The sequence below is a fragment of the Arvicanthis niloticus genome, unplaced genomic scaffold, assembly GCF_011762505.2.
Source record: "Arvicanthis niloticus isolate mArvNil1 unplaced genomic scaffold, mArvNil1.pat.X pat_scaffold_138_arrow_ctg1, whole genome shotgun sequence".
Lineage (NCBI taxonomy): Eukaryota > Metazoa > Chordata > Mammalia > Rodentia > Muridae > Arvicanthis > Arvicanthis niloticus.
Window position 1 is genome coordinate 18317 of NW_023045363.1, and position 20709 is coordinate 39025.

At 40.2% G+C, this 20709-nt stretch overlaps 1 non-coding gene across 1 annotated transcript; it reads right to left on the bottom strand.

Moving 5' to 3' along the window:
• Nucleotides 1-17901: 17901 nt before the first annotated feature.
• Nucleotides 17902-18032, bottom strand: LOC117701592 (small nucleolar RNA SNORA17). Its single transcript, XR_004605774.1, has one exon. It is a non-coding gene; the product is annotated as a small nucleolar RNA SNORA17 (small nucleolar RNA).
• Between the last annotated feature and the right edge of the window lie 2677 nt (nt 18033-20709).

A 20709-nucleotide genomic window follows, 5' to 3' on the forward strand; every position in this document is an offset into this window, starting at 1 on the left:
TATATGCTGTTATAAGCATGCATACCTGATTAAAATACTTGTTTTATAGAAATATATAAATATCTTGCTCTAGTTATGGCTAAGAAGGCATGGTCCATTGCCCTTTGCTCTACTTCATGGTGAGACCACAAAAAACATCACCAAGTTTTTCACAGGAGAAATGAATATTGAATGAATGAGAAATGAATTATTGAATATTATACCACATTTGCTAATTCCTTTTTTGTCATGAACACCTTCCATGGCCCCCCTCTTGAGTTGATAGTCCTTTCTTCATCTTCCTCATCGCAATTGTTTATTATTATTATATGTAAATATGCATTGTGCCCACACACACACACACACACACACACACACACACACACACACACACATATATATATATATATATAGAGAGAGAGAGCATTCTTCTCAGTGGACAAATCTACACTACAACTTCTTTATCTATGATTCAGAGAACATTACAAAAGAGGAGGAAGAAAAATTATAAATGACCAACAAGGAAGTCTGTTATAAAATAATTTTTTCTAGAAACAACTGTGTATACAGCACTTGGATTTTTTCCATGTATGTGTGTGTGTGCATGTATACATATTTAAGTATGTATATTTGTGCATGACAATTTTATTTCAATTAATGTAATGGCTTCTTTCATTTTCAAGTGTCACAATTCACTTTCCAATTAATACTGAAAAATAGTTTATCTTATGATAATATATTCTTTTTATATTCCTCTGTGGAAAGACACTTGGATTATTTATATATTTAAATTCTTGACATAATTTTTTGGCATTAAACTTAAGATGAATAATTGAGACATTGATTTATGTTTGAATTCTACAACAAAATATAAGCCTGGTAAAAGTGTAAATTATCTTCACTTTAGTCGACAGATCTTTGAAGATGTTTGTCGGCTGTGGTCAATGCTATAACTACTGTTTAAAACTGTTGTGCCCAGTGAACCATAAATCCTGGCCAATCTGCATTGCTAGTTTGGGAAATTAGACACATATTGTTAAGGTGTCACACATATGTCTAGCAAGACATCATGAACTGGGAACCATATTTGAGTTGTGAAGAACTCTTTATTTGTAGTTGCAGATGATGATATACATGTTTTTTAGAATATTAATGTCCTGTGATGTGTTGTAGTAATTATTTTAAAAAGTTGTCACAACTTAATCTGATTGTGTAGGCTGCAGTGTCTCTGCCTAGCTCAACCAGGTGGCCAGTGATGTGCACACTGCAGCTAGAAACAGCCAACCAAAGACACCAGCCCTGCCACCCATGAGATGCCAGTGTGGGAAGTAGCTCTGCCAGTCTTCCACACTGTCTCTGCAAGGCTGGTCATTGCCCAGACCATCCCACCATCCACGCAGGCCTGGTAGAAAAATGAGAATCTAATGCTTAAAAATTTATCAAAAGCTTATATATTTGGTAATGATCAATAACAAGATGCCCTTACAATCAGAGGTGTAACCCAATACCCAACCTAGATATACCAACTACCTTTGACTGGCAGAGACTCATGAACATCTGCCTCCATTTTTGCCTCTCTTTCTCTTCCCTCCTAGCTCCTCCTCTTTCTTCTCTTCCTCTCCTTCCTCATCCTCTTCCTCTCTTTACTCCTCCCACCTTAGCACCTCCTACAGTGATGTGACTCTATATTAAAGAGTTTTCACCATGTTCTGATATTTTTCTAATTTAGAAATATGTTTTAGCATGTCTTATGGCACAAGGGGCAGGATTAACGCTTTTGAATCACTACCACAATGATACATCCTCTTCTGATTCAGGGTGACTAATGGTATTGTTCTTCATAACAGATCATTTGATAACATGGATGAAGGATAGCATGTATTGTTTAAACACTTCAGAAATTTGTACCTATCATCTGCTTTATTCTCAGTGACAAGACATGCAAACACAAACCTTGGTTTTCATCTTAAAGGTGATAAGCATTTTGATATTGAGTTCTCTAAAATGTCTTCTTAAGTGGAGAAACAGATAAATGGTTACAACACTTTAATTGTACACTCTGGAGAATGCAATATCATAAATGCAAATTGTTGGAGTTTCTGATATCATATATCCAATTAATACGTCTTAGTAGTGATATTTCTGTAGTGTTAAAAGGACTGATGTTTCATGTTCAACCAATTAAAAACATTTCAGAAATTATTTACTAAGACAGTCAATATAGCTGTGAGTTGAGAACAAATGTATGAGATTTTGTTATTTCTACATAAATGCAGCAATGAAAATGACTGTATTAGATTATTCTTACTATTCAACCCTGTATCTGGAAACACATCCACAGACTTTATTATATTACAAGACAAGCAAGGGGGATATAATATGTTCAGAATAGAGACCAAGGAGCCTGATATGCTGTATCAATATTTAAAACTATTTGATATTTCCATCATTTTCACAAGCACCTCTTTCAACTAGTCTCCCTGATGCTTAGGATATTATAATATTATGTGTCTTTGTTCTTTCAAATGATGAACATATACAAAGAGGATGTAGGTAAATGTTGTCACCACCAAAGGGTGTTGGACTTAAACCCCTATGGACTTAAAGTTAGACTACTAGAAATGAAGAGATGTTACTTAAATATCTAATACCCTTATTTATTTTGGAAGTCTGCATTATATTGAATTGTTATTGATTAAATGTATAGTTAAGAAAATAGCAATATTCTTTCTATTATTTTAAGTGGCTTAGAGATGTTTTTCTTGCACACAGTCATGTATTATGTCTAGTTTTATCCTTCAGAAGTCATGTTGTACTAAACAAGTACTGAACATTCAGATGTCCTGTCTGTAATGTCAGGGGAGGGTGTCATCATCAACAGCTATTTGAGTGAAGATAGTGCCATATACAGTGGTACCAACATAAGCTGAACTTAAATCCATCAAGAATGCTACTTATACCATCTCTAGAATCCCCTCAACTTTCAGTGCTATTAGGTCAGAGACAGGTTTTCCCCTCACCATAAACATCCTGGAATCAGAAGTTGTTGGGATTGATTATTGTCAACAGAGTTATGATTTCCCACTTATGGTAATACAGATAATATTATAAAAAACAAACAGGAAAGCAGAAATGTGAAGTTCAGCTGCCCAGCTGCCTTTGGTGACATATATAGTTGGTTTGGAGCATTTCTCAGATGTAACCAGGCTTCAAGTTTATGGGCACATTTAAGTAAATAACCCCTAATGACTTTCTAAGAAGAATATGATGTACTCTGTGCCTACTACCTGATTGTCTATATGAGAAAATGTGGCATGCAAATATAGGTTCTGTAGCTGTAATAGTATACAAGTGAGGTCCATTTCAGTCCCTGTATATACCTCAGAAGTCTTTGTTGCTTGTTCACAGTTCTCACTCTTCTATTTCTTCACAGATGGCACCTAAGCTATATTCTGCTTTTTTTACCAAAGCATCATTCCACAAGGAATCCCATGCTCACCCATAGACACAGATGAATATAGAACCCTTACAGACTTAGAAACAGCAAAGAAACCTGCTACAGCCATGAATTTTGAGGTACTGTCCCAAAACTGCCTTTCACAGAAAAACAGATATCATATCAGTCTGAGAAGATCCATATCCATGGACATAGAAAGGACACAAGAGGTCAAAACTTAGGCCACTTGGAAACTTGCAGGATTTGATGATATTGATTACAAATTAAGAATTACTCTAACTGTAACTGAATATACTTTGAGACTAACTACCACTAGCAGCTATTAAGAAGACTGGTACTAAAACTTTTATTATTAAATTAGTTGGGCCAGGTGGTGGTGGTGCATGCCTTTAATCCAAGCATTTGGGAGTCAGAGGCAGGCTGATTTCTGAGTTCAAGGCTAGCCTGATCTACAAAGTGAGTTCCAGGACAGCCAGAGCTACACAGTGAAACCCTGCCTCAAAAAACCAATAAAAGAAAATTAGTTGGATAGGCACAATACCTAAGAGTTGAAATTATATATATAACATATATATATATATATATATATATATATATATATATATATATATATATATATAAAATTATATATGTACAATATATAATATATATATTATATATTGTACATATATAATATATATTTATATTAATTTTGTATATATATATAATATTAATCAAAATTTGTATCAATATACAAAGATTTGTACCAATAAAAACCTTCAATCTGTATCAATATCCAAAATTCTCTAACAACATAACACAATGTAACCCCAATTCTATATCAAAATATAAAGTGCTCTACCAATGTAGGATTATAGCTATAGTCTTTCTTGTTTTAAAAGTAGATTTAATAATCTCTAATACTTTACTTTCTTATATTTCTTTTTATAATTAATATTGTTTCATCCTTTTTCACAGTCCAGTCTTTATCTCCCTCCTATTCTACCCTCTAACTATTTCTCATTCCATTTCTTCTCCTCCACCTCCAAGAGGATGTCCCCACACACTTACCTTCATCCCAAAAGACCTCCCCACTTTCCTGGCCTCAAATCTCTCAAGGGTTAGGCACATCTTTCTCTCACTGAGGCCAGACCAGGAAGTGCTCTGTTGTATGTGTGAGGGGCCTGAGACCAGCTCACGTATGCTACCTCATTATCTGAGAGATATCAGGCCTCCAGGTTAGTTGAGACTGCTGATTTTACTATGGGGTCACCCTCCTCCTCAGCTTCTTCCAACTCCTCCCTAATTCAATCCCAGAAGTTCCCACCTTCTGTCCATTGGTTGGGTTTAAATATCTGCATCTGACTTTTTTCTGCTGCTTGTTTGGCCTCTCAGAGGGCAACAATGCTAGGCTCCTGACTGTAAGAACACTATACCATCAGTAATAGTGTCAGGTATTGAGCTTTTCCTTGTGTTGGATCCCATTTTGGGCTGGTCACTGAATTCCATTTCTCTTAGTCAGTTATCCATTTTTGTCTGTGCAATTTTTTTTTATAAAGTAACAATTTTGGATCAGAGTTTTTGACTGTTAGATGGCAACCCCATCTCTCCACATGATGCTTGCTGTCTTTCTACTGGAGATGAACTCTACCAGTTTTCTCTCCCCACTGTAGGGAATTTAATCAAAGGTCACTCCTTTTGAGTCTTGAGATTCTCTCACCTCCCAGGCCTCCAGTATATCCTAGTGGATCCCCCTACATCCTACCTCCCAAGGTTACCTGTTTCCATTCTTTCTTCTGGCCCTCAGCTCTTCACTCCCATTAACCCCAATACCTTCTCATTTTCTCCTTTTCCTCTCCCCCTTCCCTCTTTCACTCAGGTTACTTCTTCCCTCTGCCCAACCACTATGATTGCTTTCTTTCCCATCTCAAGTGGGATTAAGGCATCCATACTTGGGCTCAATGGCTTATTAACCTTCTTGAATTCTGTGGACTGTATCCTGGGTATGTTCTGCGCACCTCCCAAGCCCCTTTTCGCCCGCGAATAAGGACACGAGAGGCAATAATTGGGTATTACTGCAAACGAGGATTTACTTCTTGTTACAGTAAAGCAGAAAGATGGAAAAGGCCAGAAGCAGCACCGCTTATATACGCCCTAGAGTGACGTGTTCACTTCTGATTGACTGTTCACTCATCACCCAATATTACGCCTCGGGATTGGCCAGTGACTTGGCGGGCTTTCTGCCTTTACAGCTGCACAGTTAATTGTTTACCAGTGGGAAGACACGAGGCCAGCGCCATCTTGGAATGGAGCCACTGACCACAGCTTCCTACATCTCTCTCTGTTTAAATTATTAATATGAAACAGCCTTTTGTCCATTAAGCGCAGCACCAACTCAGTGAGGGAAAGCAGAGGCCTGATCCCCTGTGCAAAATGAGATATTGTAATGGGTTTAATTCCCATACCCAATCTCGATGCCTTTTGACGGGGAAAGGGAGCCTCTACCCTGGGGCACCACCAGGGGAGGTTTCTTGGCATCAAACCTTTGTGCAATCAGGCATACTTTCGGGAAATCTATCCACACTCGTGGAACATTCCCTGTCGAGTACCCACTCGCAAACACCTCTAAATGTTCAGGTACCGGTTATTCAGGCAAGGGCTGGCTGGACTTAGACCTCTCATCGACCCAGTGCAATGGGCTGAACCCTTGGGGTGCATCGACTGAGGGTCTCAGTCATCGGCTACTTTCTCAGCCTAGATAGTCAAATTTCAGGGAGAGATGCTTGCTCCAAGGCTGCGAGTGCCTGGCCTAAAGCGGCCTTGTCACGTTTTTGTTGGGCTCTGAGCTTATGGACCAACCATCATGAACACTAATCCACAACATGAGGCAGCACCAAGCAGGCTTATTCCTACCCATTTAAGAAAGAAAGAAAGAAAAGGCAGAGGAAATTCAAGAAGTAAAATCACCAAGGGAAACAGTCCATCTGTGCTCCATCAAGGCTCAAAATCCGGATTTGTAATTGTTGTTGCACCTGGTCCCGCTCCCCAGTCCACTTTCCTTTTAAATAAGCAGAAAGATTATGGCTTTAAATAAATGTATCATTCATAAATCTCAGAGGCGTAATATCTGGATGTGGGGTTGCTGACACACAGCTTATTTGAACCACATCCGTGAGCTGCTCCACATGGGCTTGGAGCAAATCAACTCTCTGATTGACCAACAGGATGCCTGCAATGCATCCACTTTCTGTGGGAGGGTCAAAGCCTCAGAGGTCTTTTCTGAAATTTGATTAACAACAGTAGCTGTTGTAACTTGATTAACCATGTCTGTGTCAGTTGTCACAGCTGTAGTTGTAGGGATGATAATAGCAGCGATAAGGGCTGTAGTTATATCAAAATCTCTCTTCTGTTGGAATAAAATCAAGGTCCCAGATGTCTGAACGGGGATAGGGATCAGAGTGGTATACTAGCTATTAGGCCTGCTTATAGAAAAAAGCAGACCAGCACTGGGACATAAAGCAAGTTACATTGGTACAAGTTAGCAGAAGCAACGCCTTTTAAGAAGGCAAGGGGATAGGTTTTGGAGAAGCAGATAGGATAGCCATCTAAATTCACTATATATACTAGGAACCCGATTTAGGAGAGTCCAAATGGGAATTGAGAGCGTCTGCAGATGAATCCTTCGGGGGTCATTTTCAGGAACCGCGAGTCGCCGCATCAGTCGCTCTGGCAGCCAAAATGGATTGTCTTCTTCCTGTGGAAAAACACAAACTGCTCCCCGGGATCTTATTAAAATAGGATCCAGGCCTTTCCATTGACCAGTCAAAACATCTTACCATTTTATCATTTCTTTTGGCCTAGTTGGTTCCAGGCAATGGCGATCAGCCGCTGTATTGCCCTGATTGTCCAAATTCAGAAAGTTGAGGGTAAAAAGTGCCAGAGAAACAGTAGCTTGTGCCACCGTGGGCAGAGCTTCCTCAACTTCTCCTTTTTGTTTTATCAAATAAGTTTTAAGGGTATGATGAGCACGCTCAATGATGTCCTGTCCCTGAGGGTTGTAAGGAAGACCCGTCAGGTGTGTCACCTCCATATGGCGACAAAATTGTTGAAATTTTTGAGAAGTGTAGGCTGGTCCATTGTCAGTTTTAAAGATTTTAGGCTTTCCCCAGGCACTCCAAGCATCGAGGCAATGTTGAATAACATGAGCCGCCCTTTCTCCGATCAGTGGAGAGGCGAACATAACTTCAGAACAGGTATCAATAGAGACATGCAAATATTGTAATTTACCAAAGGATGGGATGTGAGTAACGTCCATTTGTCAGATTTGTAATGGCCTAATTCCCCGAGGATTAATTCCGGTATGGGGAACAGGTAGGAATTGACAGCAGTTTTGGCATTGAGGCACGATATCTCTGGCCTCCCTTCTAGAGATGTTAAATCGACATCGTAATGTCTCAGCTGTCACATGAAACCTTTTGTGAAAGGCTTTAGCCAAATCCAATTTTGGCGAAAGGGCAATTGTAATCAACCTTGTGGCTCGATCTGCCAGGTCATTTCCACGGGACATAGGTCCCGGTAAGCCTGAATGAGCCCTAATATGAGTTATAAAGACAGGGGATCTACGCTTAGCCAGGGTAAGCTGAATCTTTTGAAAAACTTCTACAAGTCTGCTAGATGTCTTAATTAACTCAGCAACTTCTAATGCTTTTACTGCATTAACCACATAGAAGGAATCTGAAACAATATTTAAGGAACCTGGAAAGATTTCCAGAACCTCTGACACCACTAAGCATTCCACAATTTGAGGTGAGGTTTCATGATATTGTTTGGATATAACCTTATCATTAACCACATAGGCACCCACTCCTGTTTTTGACCCATATGTATAAACTACCATTCCATCTGGGAGTGGCTCCTGAGACACAATATGTGGAAATATGATAGCTTGAGTTAAGGCAAATTGTAAGATGGGATGCTTAGGATAATGATTATCTATTTGACCATTGAAGGAAGTAACTAGCACTGCCCAAACATCAGAGGTCGCCGTTAATATTTGGACTTGATGGGCAGTATAAGGCACTATCAAAACCTTAGGCTCCCTCCCAAAATGAGTAATGTCGGCTTTTAGTCCATGAAGGGCAAGTTGAGCAACTGCATCTGGATACCTTTCAATGATCTTCGCGGGAGAAGCATTGGGATGAACCCATAACAAGGGCCCCTCCTGCCATAATACAGCAGTTGGTAAGTGTCTAGTTTTAAAAACACATAAATCAAAGGTTTTGGTTTCATCTATGTGTTTCAACTGGGCATCTTGTAAAGCATTTTCTACCACTTGCAGAGCACGAATCTCCAATTTCTGAGGAATTATCTTTTCTGGATAGATAACTGTCCCTAAAAAGGAACCAATTTCTGAAAATTGAACTTTCTCAGTAGCAACATGTAGACCCCACTGTTCCAAGGTTTTTAATAATAAGGGGTACGAGGTCTGTAAAGTACTTAAATCCTTATGACACATAATAATGTCATCTGTGTAATGGGCCAGCAACAGCGAAGGAAATTGTTTCTTAATTGGCTCAAGGGCCATTTGCACATACAGCTGACATATAGTGGGGCTGTTGGCCATGCCCTGAGGCAGAACTTTCCACTGATATCTCTTATCAGGTTCAAAACGATTAATAGTAGGTAGTGTAAATGCAAATCTTGGTCTATCTTGTGGACACAAAGGAATAGAGAAAAAAATCTTTAATATCTATAATTATAATTCTCCACTGTTTAGGCAAGGCAGAGAGTAAAGGCAAGTCTCGTTGCACAGAGCCAAATAGTCGCATCTGTGCATTGATGGCTCTTAAATCATGTAAAAGCCTCCACTTTCTGGATTTCTTTTTAATGACAAATATGGGTGTATTCCAGGGAGAGGTAGAAGGTTCTAAATGACCGAGCTGCACTTGTTCTTTAATTAGTTTTGTAGCAGCTTCCAATTTTTCAGAGGATAGGGGTCACTGAGGAACCCACACGGCCTCCTCTGTGAGCCAGGGTATGGGCATAGAACCCTCAGTGGCAACTAGGAAAAACCCAGGCCTTGTCTTCCTGTGTTTGATTCTTGTGAGACAGGATCTAACCTTCCTTGTTCGTTCCTGCCAAGACCCTTCCCTTCTTTAAATCCCATGCTCTTCATAATGTTTATAGCTTGTGGGGAGTATTCACTAGTCAGAACTAGCCCTAGGCCTTGTAAAATATCTCTTCCCCAGAGATTGACAGGGAGAGGAAGCACATAAGGTATAAAACTTCCTGTTTGACCCTCTGGTGCCTGCCAAGTCAACGAGCGAGAACTGACTGTGGGACTGGCCTCGTATCCCAATCCACTCCTGAGTCCAGAATTCCAGTAAATTTCTTCTCCTCTACTGTTAACTGTAAGGTGGGTCTAGTTTTAAAATCAACCACCAGATGAACGAAGTCAGTTCCTGAGGAACCAAGCCCTTGAGTACCTCTAAGCTTCTCAGTGGATGGAAAACAATCATGTAAGCTTGGAAGAACAACCAATTGAGCAATCCTGTCCCCAGGGGAGATGGAGAATACACCTTGTGGGCTAGAACAGAGAACTTGAAGTTCTCCAGTATAATCCTGATCTATTACACCGGGGTGTACCACAAGCCCTTTTAAGGTAAGAGAGGAGCGGCCTAAAATAAGGCCGACACTTCTCTCTGGCAGGGGGCCTCTATAATCAACCGGGATCAGCTGCACCCCCATGTGTAGCATTAGTAGGACTCGGGAGGTGGAGCGGAGGTCCACTCCTGCAGAACCCCTTGTGGCTCTGCAGCGAAAAGAGTCCCCTGAGTGTTCCGCAGTGTCCCATATCTTTTGGGGCCCTGGGATCTTGGGCCCGCATATCCGTTTTTTGAAAAATTTTCTTCCTTAATGGCTGAGGGATTTGGAGGGAGGATATGACCTCTTATATCCCTAACAGAGTGGCAATCCTGAGCCAGATGATAGCCCTTTCCGCACCTAGTGCACAGCTTTGATGGTGTTTGATTATTTGGGCACTCTTTCTTCATATGTCCTTCCTTCCCACAGGCATAGCATCAGGCCATACGTTTTGAAGGGAATTTTCCACGATTCTGACCCTTAAGCAGGACTGCCACCATTTCTAAATTAGCCGCTGTGAGTCCGGCATTAGTAAGGGGACCTCCCAAGCCACGGCAGACTCTTAACCAATCTTGTAGCCCCTTGGCTTTCTGAGGAGCAATGGCTGCACGGCATTCAGCTGTGGCATTTTCAAAGATCATCTGTTCTATCAATGGCATCGCCTGCTCTGGTTCCCCAAAGATTCTACCAGCTGCCTCGGTCATTCGAGCCACAAAGTCAAAGAAAGACTCACTAGATGTCTGAATTATCTTGGACAAATAAAGGTTACTGCCTTCCTTCCTAGGGAGGGACTTCCATGCCTTTACTGCAGCTGATGCTATCTGTGCATAGACCTGCCAAGGATGAGCGGTCTGGTCATTCGCATGTATGCCAACTCCCGCCAGCATGTCAAAAGTCTATAATTGTTGTCCCTCAGTATTTGTATTAATCCTAGCTTGTGCTTGCAATGCCTCATGCCACAAGGCCTTCCACTCTAGGTATTGGCCCATATTGTTAAGTACCGCCTTCACTGTGTCCTGCCAGTCTCCTGGCGTCATAGCAGCTGTACTTAACCTCTCCACTTGGGCTATAGTAAAATTAGTTCCAATTTCATATGCACGCACTGCCTCAGCTAATTCTTTGACCTGTCTATAGTCTATGGGGACATGAATGTGGGCGCCTTCTGCCTCTTCAAAGACCGGAAATGTGAGCTGTAGCTGTCTCTGATCTCCTGGGCTGAGAAATGAATTAGGGGCACTGCCTGAGGCATAGGCTGGAGGCAAGGGTGGGGCTGAGGAATTCAAAGTCTTTCTTAGTCTTATCTCAGAACCGCTACCCTTTGTATAGGCAGCTGTTTCCTGCCCCAGGCTCTCTTCCTCTCCTTGAGTTAGGTCTTCCTTGGAGCTGCTAAGGTTTATGGAAGCAGGCTCCTTAATTGGGTGCAGGGGGCTCCCCCCAAACTCCCGTTTCTCTTCACCAGCCGGTGAAGGTTTCTTAACTTTAATAGGCCCTACAGTGGCCCCTATTCCTCCTGAATAATCTTTCCTACAACCAAGCTCTTTGGCTTGCCTCTGTTGTACAGACTTCCTTGCCTGTTTCTCCTTTCCAAGCTCTATGGCTTGATGTCGGCTTCCACACCCTGGTTCTGATAGCTTGGAGCAGACCTTTTTTGAAACCTCTTGACTTGCCCTACTAGCTGTGCTTCGGGCTGGATCCTCACAACACAAGTAGACTAAAAGCAAAAACCACACGAGCAAGAGGCCAGCTGCTGCAGCAGCGGCAGTGAATGAAAATTCGGTCACAACGAAGGTTTCCACCCCAAGCATACCTTTCAGAGATGTACCTCGACTCTTGTAGTCTGTTAACCAGCCCCAAAACTTGGGTGGTCTTCCGCAGCGCCTTGAAATTCCTGGGTTTTCGGCGCCAGGTGTTCCGCGCACCTCCCAAGCCCCTTTTCGCCCTCGAATAAGGACACGAGAGGCAATAATCGGGTATTACTGCAAACGAGGATTTACTTCTTGTAACAGAAAAGCAGAAAGATGGAAAAGGCCGGAAGCAGCACCGCTTAAATACGCCCTAGAGTGACGTGTTCACTTCTGATTGACTGTTCACTCATCACCCAATATTACGCCTCGGGATTGGCCAGTGACTTGGCGGGCTTTCTGCCTTTACAGCTGCACAGTTAATTGTTTACCAGTGGGAAGACACGAGGCCAGCGCCATCTTGAAATGGAGCCACTGACCATGGCTTCCTACATGGGTATACTGTACTTTTTTGGCAAATAGCCGCTTATTAGTGAGTATATACCATGCATGTCTTTTTGATTCTGAGTTACCTCACTCAGGATGATATTTTCTAGTTCCATCCTATTTGCCTGAAAAACTCATGATGCCCTCTTCTTAATAGCTGAGATGTATTCCATTTTGTAAATGAACCAAATTTTCAGTATCTATTTTTCCATTGTGGGACATCTGGTTTGTTTCCAGTTTCTGATTATCACAAATAAGCCTTCTATCAACATAATAGCACCCTTGCCCCTGTGAGATTGTGGGGCATCTTTAGGGTATATTTCCAAGAGTGGTTTAACTAGGTCTTTAGGTAGATCTATATCCAATTTTGTGAGGTACCTCCAGATTTATTTCCAGAGTGGTTCAATCTCACTTGAGTTTTTGATCCTAGTCATTATGATGGGTGTAAGGTATAATCTCATAGACATTTTGATTTACATTTCCCATATGACTAAGGGCATTGAACTTCTTAAAAGTACTTCTCAGGCATTAGTGATTACACTGTTGAGAATTCTGTTTAGCTGTGCATCACATTTTTTAAATTGGGTTATTTGGTTTGTTGGTATCTGACTTTTTAAGGTCTTTATATATCTTGGATATTAGCCCACCATCAGACCCAGGGTTGGTAAAGATCTTTTCCCATTCTTCTATTTTTTTTCATTTTTACAGTATATTTGCATTACAGAAGCCTTTCAATTCAAAAGGCTCCCATTTATCAATTGATGATCTATAGCTTGAGCCATTTGTGTTCTTTTTTGGAAGTTATCTTCGATACCCATTTTTTCCTACTTTCTGTTCTGTTAGATTTACTGTATCAAGCTTTATTTTGAGGTCATTGATCCTCTTAGATTTGAATTTTATGCATGGTAACATATATATATATATATATATATATATATATATATATATATATATATATATATATATATTTACATTTTCACCTGCTAACATCCAGTTAAACCAGCACCATTTGATGACAGTACTTTTTTTCCCATTGTTTCAGTTTGACATTTTTGTCAAAAAGCAAGTCCTGTTGAGATTCCATCTTATACCCATCAGAATGCCCAAGATTAAAAATAAAACTCATGAGTCAGCACATTCTGTTGAGGATATAGAGCAAGGGGAACACTCTTTCATTGCTGGTAGGAGATAAAACTTTTTCAACCACTTTGAAAACCAATTTTGTGTTTTTTTCAGAAAAAGTAAAGCAGCTCTACCTCAAGATCCAGCTACACTACTACTGGACATATACCTAAATTATGCTCCAACATCCCACAAAACACTTGATAAACTATGTTCATAAGAGCTTTATTCATAATAGCCAGAAACTGGACACAACCTAGGTGTCTCTCAAAAGAATAATAGATAAAGAGAATGTGATAAATCTACACAATGGAATATTATCCAGCTATTAAAAAACAAGACATCATGAATTTTGCAGGCAAATAAATGGAACTTGAGAATATCTTCCTGAGTGAGGTAACTTAGTCCAAAAACAACATGCGCATCATATACTCACTTGAAAGTGGAGATTCACCAAAAAAATACAGAAAACCTTTTATGCTCTACAGAACCCCCCCCTCAAAAAAAAAAAAAAAAACTAAAGAAGAAAGAAGAACCAAGAGAGGAAGCTTGAATAAAACTTAGAAGAGGGATAAAATAGTCATATGAGCCAGACCAAGGGAGGGAATTGGGTTGGAGAGGGGAGTGGAAGGAAAATGGGGTTTTTAGGATTAAGTGTGGGGAATACCAGAAGAAATGGCTAGATGGCCATGAAAATGAATGGAAATCTGCAATGACTGTAGTGAGGAGGTGTCAGGCATGGTTAGGATAAGACAGAGAACTAGTATAAGGGAGGCTCTCAAGAATCATTGGGGTCGACCTTAGCTCACTTGGGATCACTTCACTGGGGATATGAAATCTGAAGAGGCCATCTCCGGTAGCCAGACAGGAACCCTAGTGGAGCTATAGAGATACCCACACACACACAAATAACTTTTAACCTTAAATGTATCCTGTCTAAAAGTTGTGCAGGCACTGGGAAAGAAGTAGAGACTGAGAGAATTGCCAAGCAATAACCAGCTCAACTTGAGACACCTCCCATGGCCAAGCATCAATCCCTAACACTATTGATACTCAGTTATTTTTCCAGACAAGAACATGTTGTCCTCTGAGACATTTCATCCAGCAGCCGACTTAGAGGGATATGGACACCAATAGCCAAAGTGTGGATGGAGATTCTTATAGAAGAATAGGAGGAAGGATTTCAGACCCGAAGGGGATAGGAACTTCACAGAAAGACCAATAGTCAACTAACCTGGATGCTTGGGCCTCTCAGAGTCTGAACCACCAACCAAAGAACATATATGGGCCAGACCTACATCTCCTCACTCATATGTAGCAGACTAGACACTTGACCTCCATGTGTGACCCAAGTAACTGGAATAGGGCTATCCCAAAAGCTGCTGCCTATACATGTGACATGTTCTACTAGCTAGGCTGCCCCTCTGGCCTCACTGGAAGAGTTAGCACCTAGCCTCACAGAGAATTGAAGTTTCAGGTTGGTGGGATACATAGGGAGGAGGGAACCTTCTCTAAGGAGAACAGAAGGTAGTATGGGGGAAGGTTTACTTGGGGACAGAAAAGGTCAGTAAGTGATATATAAAGTGAATAAAAAATTAATTAAAAACAAAGTTTTTAATCTTAGACTAGTATATTTATGGGAAAGTTGAATGAGTTCTAACAATTCCCAATTATTAGCTCTTTAATGTGGATCATTTTGAAGGCTGAAGAAAAACCAGAAAGCCTTTGATATTGGCATATATCATCAAAGGACATGTGATAGAAATTTAGATCCCAGACTAATAATTCATTTTTTTCTTTTACATTGAGAGGAACTGTCATCCTTCTGCTATTATATACTCAGGATATTGAGTGAATCTTCCTCAGACCCTGGGGCTATCATCATGTGAAAATGCCAAAATATTTATCATGCCTCAAAGATCAAAGAGAGACACAGATATAGCTGGTAGATATTAGTAGAAAGAGAGTACAGGGAAAAGACAGAGAAGGCAGGATTACTATGAATCTACTAGAAAACTGCTTGTGGGACTTCTGAAGGGGAATGTGCTCTGTATATTGAAGAAACTGCTTTTTACTAGGAGTTTTCTTCTCACCCATCACTAATGCCAAGAGCCCTGGAAAATCAACAGGTTCAGGCTCATGCTGCAACACGGTTTGGCCTTTCAAGTTTATGTTTTAAAAGACATAAGGCATTGCATGACTCCAGGACAAAAATACTAAAGACTGAATAGATTGTTTCTCCTGATGATGAATAAGGCTGGATTGTCAGGTTAAAGACAAAGATGTGGGATCTTTTGTATTCAAATATTTGTGCTATAAGGATGTACAATCATTTCTAAACCATAACTTGTTTGGAGACTTGGACCTACATGACAATAGTAAGACTGTTGCCTGAGTCAGGATCATTTCTAAAGTTAATGCTCAATAATGATAGGTAAAACTATCAACACAGCAAAGCCATGTATTGAGTAGTAGTGGTTTTTTGTTATAGCTTTAAGTGTCATCACTAGTCACATCTTTATGCTGAGGAATTTTAGAAAACAGTAGCAAATGGTAGAAAAAGGCAAAATATGGAAGATTCCAAATTGAACCAGTGTCCATTATTATAAAAAAAAAAAACTCCATCTTCATATGGAACAGAATTTGAAGTGACACGGTTTTTGGGGATCAGGGTGTTATATATGCACTTACTGTGCTTTTTCTCTTTTTGAACTAAAGTTAGCAATGATCAAGCTAAAAAATATAATTATTACATGAGTAAAATTATACCAATAAATTACCATTTTAATTTAACAAAATGACTACTCTAAAAAACACTTTACAAGCAGAACACATATTTTTAATCAATCAGAATTATTTGAATGAGTTAAAGATATATTAGTTTCTTTGTTGTATACTCCCTGACAGCAGCATATTTTCTATATTACCCCAGTGTATCTTTAAAATATATCATTCAAAATAGAGCTCACATATATTAGTAATGTCATCTACAATTTTAAATCATTGAATGGAAATACATTCTCTGGAGGCATATGTGTGGTCTGAACTTGGGCATCTGGAGCCACTAGAATTTTGTCAAATTCTCACATGAGTACTTGTGCCCAGCCTTAACTTCTTCTCCGTGTTTTGCATGCCCTCACTGCACTACCATGGGGACTTCTTTATATACAAGTTATATTCTGTTTCATTGTCACTACAGTCAGCACTCCACATGGACATGAGGGCCCCTGGTCAGTTCCTCAGGCTACTGTTGCTGTGTTTTCCAGGTAAAACCTAACTAAAATGAGACTTTTACTGTTACACTGTGATTAGTGTTGACTGGAATTTCAGGCATGTTATTTCTTATTATGCTTAACTGTGTAGACATCTATTACATTTTTACCTCTAAGTGACAGATGTGACAAACAGATGACCCAGTCTTCACCCTCCCTGTCTTTTTTCTCTGGGAAACAGTCACCATCACTTGCAGGGCAAGTCAGAGCATTAATTATGATTTAAACTGGTTCAATCAGAAACAAGGGGAAGCTCCAAAGAGCCTGATATATCATGCAGTGAATTTGGAAGATAGGATCCGATCAAGGTTCAGTGGCAGTGGATCTGGAGCAAATAAAAACCTAGAGAATATAGAGCTGTTAAAGATATTTCCAGAGTGTTATCAATGCAAAATTGATATCCCAGAGCATAGTTTTAGAAACAAAACACCAACCCAACAACAAATACCTATACTCTATTCCCTTATGTTTTTAGAAATCATGTATAGGTAAGATCCATTTCCTATTTCTTCATAGTATTCCATTCATCCACAAAACTGTCTGTTCATCTCCAATATACCCAGTCTCTTTTCTTTGTTAAATACAGTTTCATTTATTTATTTTTAACATTTTTGTGGATTTCACAAAAAATATTATTATATACCAATTACATTCATCTTCCCCTCTGTTCATATTGACAGTCCACCCAGCTTAAACTGAGATGCCAACAGAGAAAAATATCTTGTCATGGAAGCTGTAGTGTATCACAGTGTATCAGAGAGCAGACACTTTTCTGCACACTTCTTTGCTTACAAATTTTCATTGGATTGACACATTGGCCTGGAATAAGGCCTCTGGCTTCTGCTACTTTATTAATTCAGCAACATCACTGGGCCTCCTACTGAGTATCTTTTTGTTGCACTGTGTCATGAAGATCCTGTAGTTTTACATTTGTAGATCTGGACCTTTCATGTACTCTAGCATGTCATTGATAGGGCTAGTCACTGCATTAGTCATGTTGTAGTAGGTCAATTCAAAACCCTGGAATGGGGTCTGAGAGGTATCTGAGCTGGTAAGCCCTCCAGCTCTCCCACTCTCATGCCCATGAGGTCATCACTCACTAGCAACCACCATAAACAGGGCCAGCCCTGTGAGGTTCTTTAATATTCCAGTTCCCCATCCTGGGAGACAGTCTGAGACTGCCTAGTACTAGTCTTGCCTTCTCAGAATCTCTATTTCAGAAAATGATAGGCTACTAATCAGTCAGATGTTCACACATCAAAATACTGAGCAGACATAGTGTCTCTCATTTCTGCCACCTACTGACACACATGTGACACAGCAACAACACCTGCAAGGCTTCTATAAGGCAGTAATGGACAACTGTCTTAATTATTCACAATTTCATAGATGAAGAAACTAGGGCAAGAGGAGATTAAGGTGACTTCTAAGGGAAGTTATGTATTTAGAGCTTTCTGATGTATGAATAACCAAGAATAACCAAGGGCAGTTAAATATTTTTTTAGAAAAGAGACAGACCAGGTGAAATCATAGATGAAGTGATTAAAAAGGAACAGAGAAATGGCTCCACAGAAGGGAGGACTGGCTGACATTGTAGAGGACCTGAGTTCAGTTCTTAGAATGCACCTGGTGGTTCACAACCACATATAAATACTTTTCTAGGGAATCCAATGGGTTCTTCTATTCTGACTTTCCATGGCACAGATGTGCATACAGGCAGCCAGGCAGCCAGGCAGCCAGCCAGGCAGGAAAATACACACACACACACACACACACACACACACACACACAATCAGTCTCACCCATAAAAGATTCCTTAAAACAAAGAAAGCAGAATCAGAAGGAGAAATTGAAACTGAAAGCAGAGTAGAAACTGGGAAACAACCTGTGACTCAAGCAAGAGCTCTATTGGTGAGACTCAGTGATGGGAGCACGACAGGCTAAAACAGACAGATCTGTCATTGCTACCCACAGCAAAAACCCACAGCACGTATATTTCTTAACACTGATGATGATATTTGATGTTTCAGTAATTCTTCTTGCTTGACAGGCTGTCACTTGAGAAGAAGCCTATTCTATCACTTTGTGTATCAGATACGAGGCTAGTCTGTAGACTTAGAAATAAGAAACAAAACCAAATCTGGGTCAGAAGCAACCTCTATAGATATAATCATGGACAGTAAGACGGCTAGATGTGGAGATATTGAGAAATAGTGTCAGCAGGAGGATCAGGTCATGGATGAAAAAGAGGTCAGGGCATCATTTGTTGTAGGAAAGACAAAACACTATCATCTACAGATAAGAGTAGAGAACAATAGCCTTTGTCCAATGAACTTCTTAGCCTGTGCTGATCCATAGCAGTGCTGTTCTGTGTTCAGGGATGTTAACATTCTAGATTCACTACGACACACCATATGAGTACTGTTTTTCTTTCCTGATTGTATTCTTATGCCAACCTTTAGCCATCTGGTTGTCCTAACATTGGCAGACCTTGAATTCTCTGATGGGAACAGGCCTTTGGGTTATTTTCTTTCCCAGAAAAAATGCATAATGTCAGAAGCAGGAAACCAAAGATCTGGGTTAAGCACAGCCATAGAGGCTCATTTCCTCTAGCTAATTCAAACCTCACTAACTCTTTTTTAGATGATTTTTTAAAATCCAATGAAAACTTACTTCTTTTATTGATGGACATGGATTATTTTTTATCACAAAATTCCATACTGGCAGGACTTACTCAGTGCTATGATTTGTATGATCATCAAAATTTGATTAAAAAGTGAGGAAATATCAATAATCAGAAAGGGATAGTTCTGTTATTGAGCAATGTGTGACTCTGAATTTACCAAGGTTCTGCCCTGTTAGTTTGATCCAAAGGACACAGTCAAAATCTTTAATGGAAATATAACCCAAAGCATACATGGGAACAGGAAGTATTGGAAATTCTACACCACCCTACTTGATGGATCCTGTACTACCATTCTTTGGGCCACTAAAATGTTTTCTCTGCAGACTTGTATTGCTTTTGTTTTAATTGGGCCATGTAAGACTTCAGGCCTATGCTAAACCATTGAGATGATCATAGGCAATTCCACAACTGTGCCCACAGCAGTCTCTGCTGATTTTCATGTGTCCAGGACATAGCACAGTGCCCCGAAGACTTACTAATAGCTTAGTCACAGTGTATGCGGGACTCAGTTCTAGTCAGAACACAGCATGGGCAAACCATGAGAATGTCGACAGGAGGCAGCTATCATCCATGCAGCCATCTTGAGCCATATACCCTGACACAAGACTTGATTACAACAACCTACAACAGCTGAGCACACTCTGTTTTAGATACCCAGGATTTTCCCTTGGTTGTGAGAGACTTAAAGGTGTGATCTAGAGCGAGACTTAAGGGCATGACTTAAAGGTGAGATTTAGAGATAAGACCTAAGGGCATGACTTAAAGGCGTGGCTTAGAAGTCAGACATATAAAAGGTGAGGGGCAGACAGAAGAGATTATTATTAGGCACTCACTCAACACTTGGAGGAAGAACTTGGAAAAAGCACTTGGAAAGGCAACTAGGAATTAGACATTAGACACTTGGACTAGAACTTGGAGGCACTAGGGAATAGGAACTAGGTACTAGGAACTCAAGACTTGAGATTTGGAGAGAAGAAGAGAGACTGAAGAATAAATGTGATTGAATCACACTGTCTGGTCTCCATTCTTTGAATCTGTCCTCACTCTCTCTCTTGCTGAACTTCGACCTGTGAACTGGAACAGCTTGGGGCAGTACGAGCCTGAAGAATTTAGCCCCCAAGGTTTTTGGCAGTGTAGTTTCCAACATTGACAGAGTGGTCTGTGACATTTTGGCCCCCAAACATGGGGTAGTTCAGACCAAAACATGAGAAGAAAAACTTTGCTTTTTCTATCAAAATAATATAAGTTTGCAACTACAACCATCTAACCCTGGTCTTATTAGATGCCTCAAGCTACTGCTCCTGCTCTCTGTACCCTTTTGGTATAGCTTTTGTTTTCAAGCAT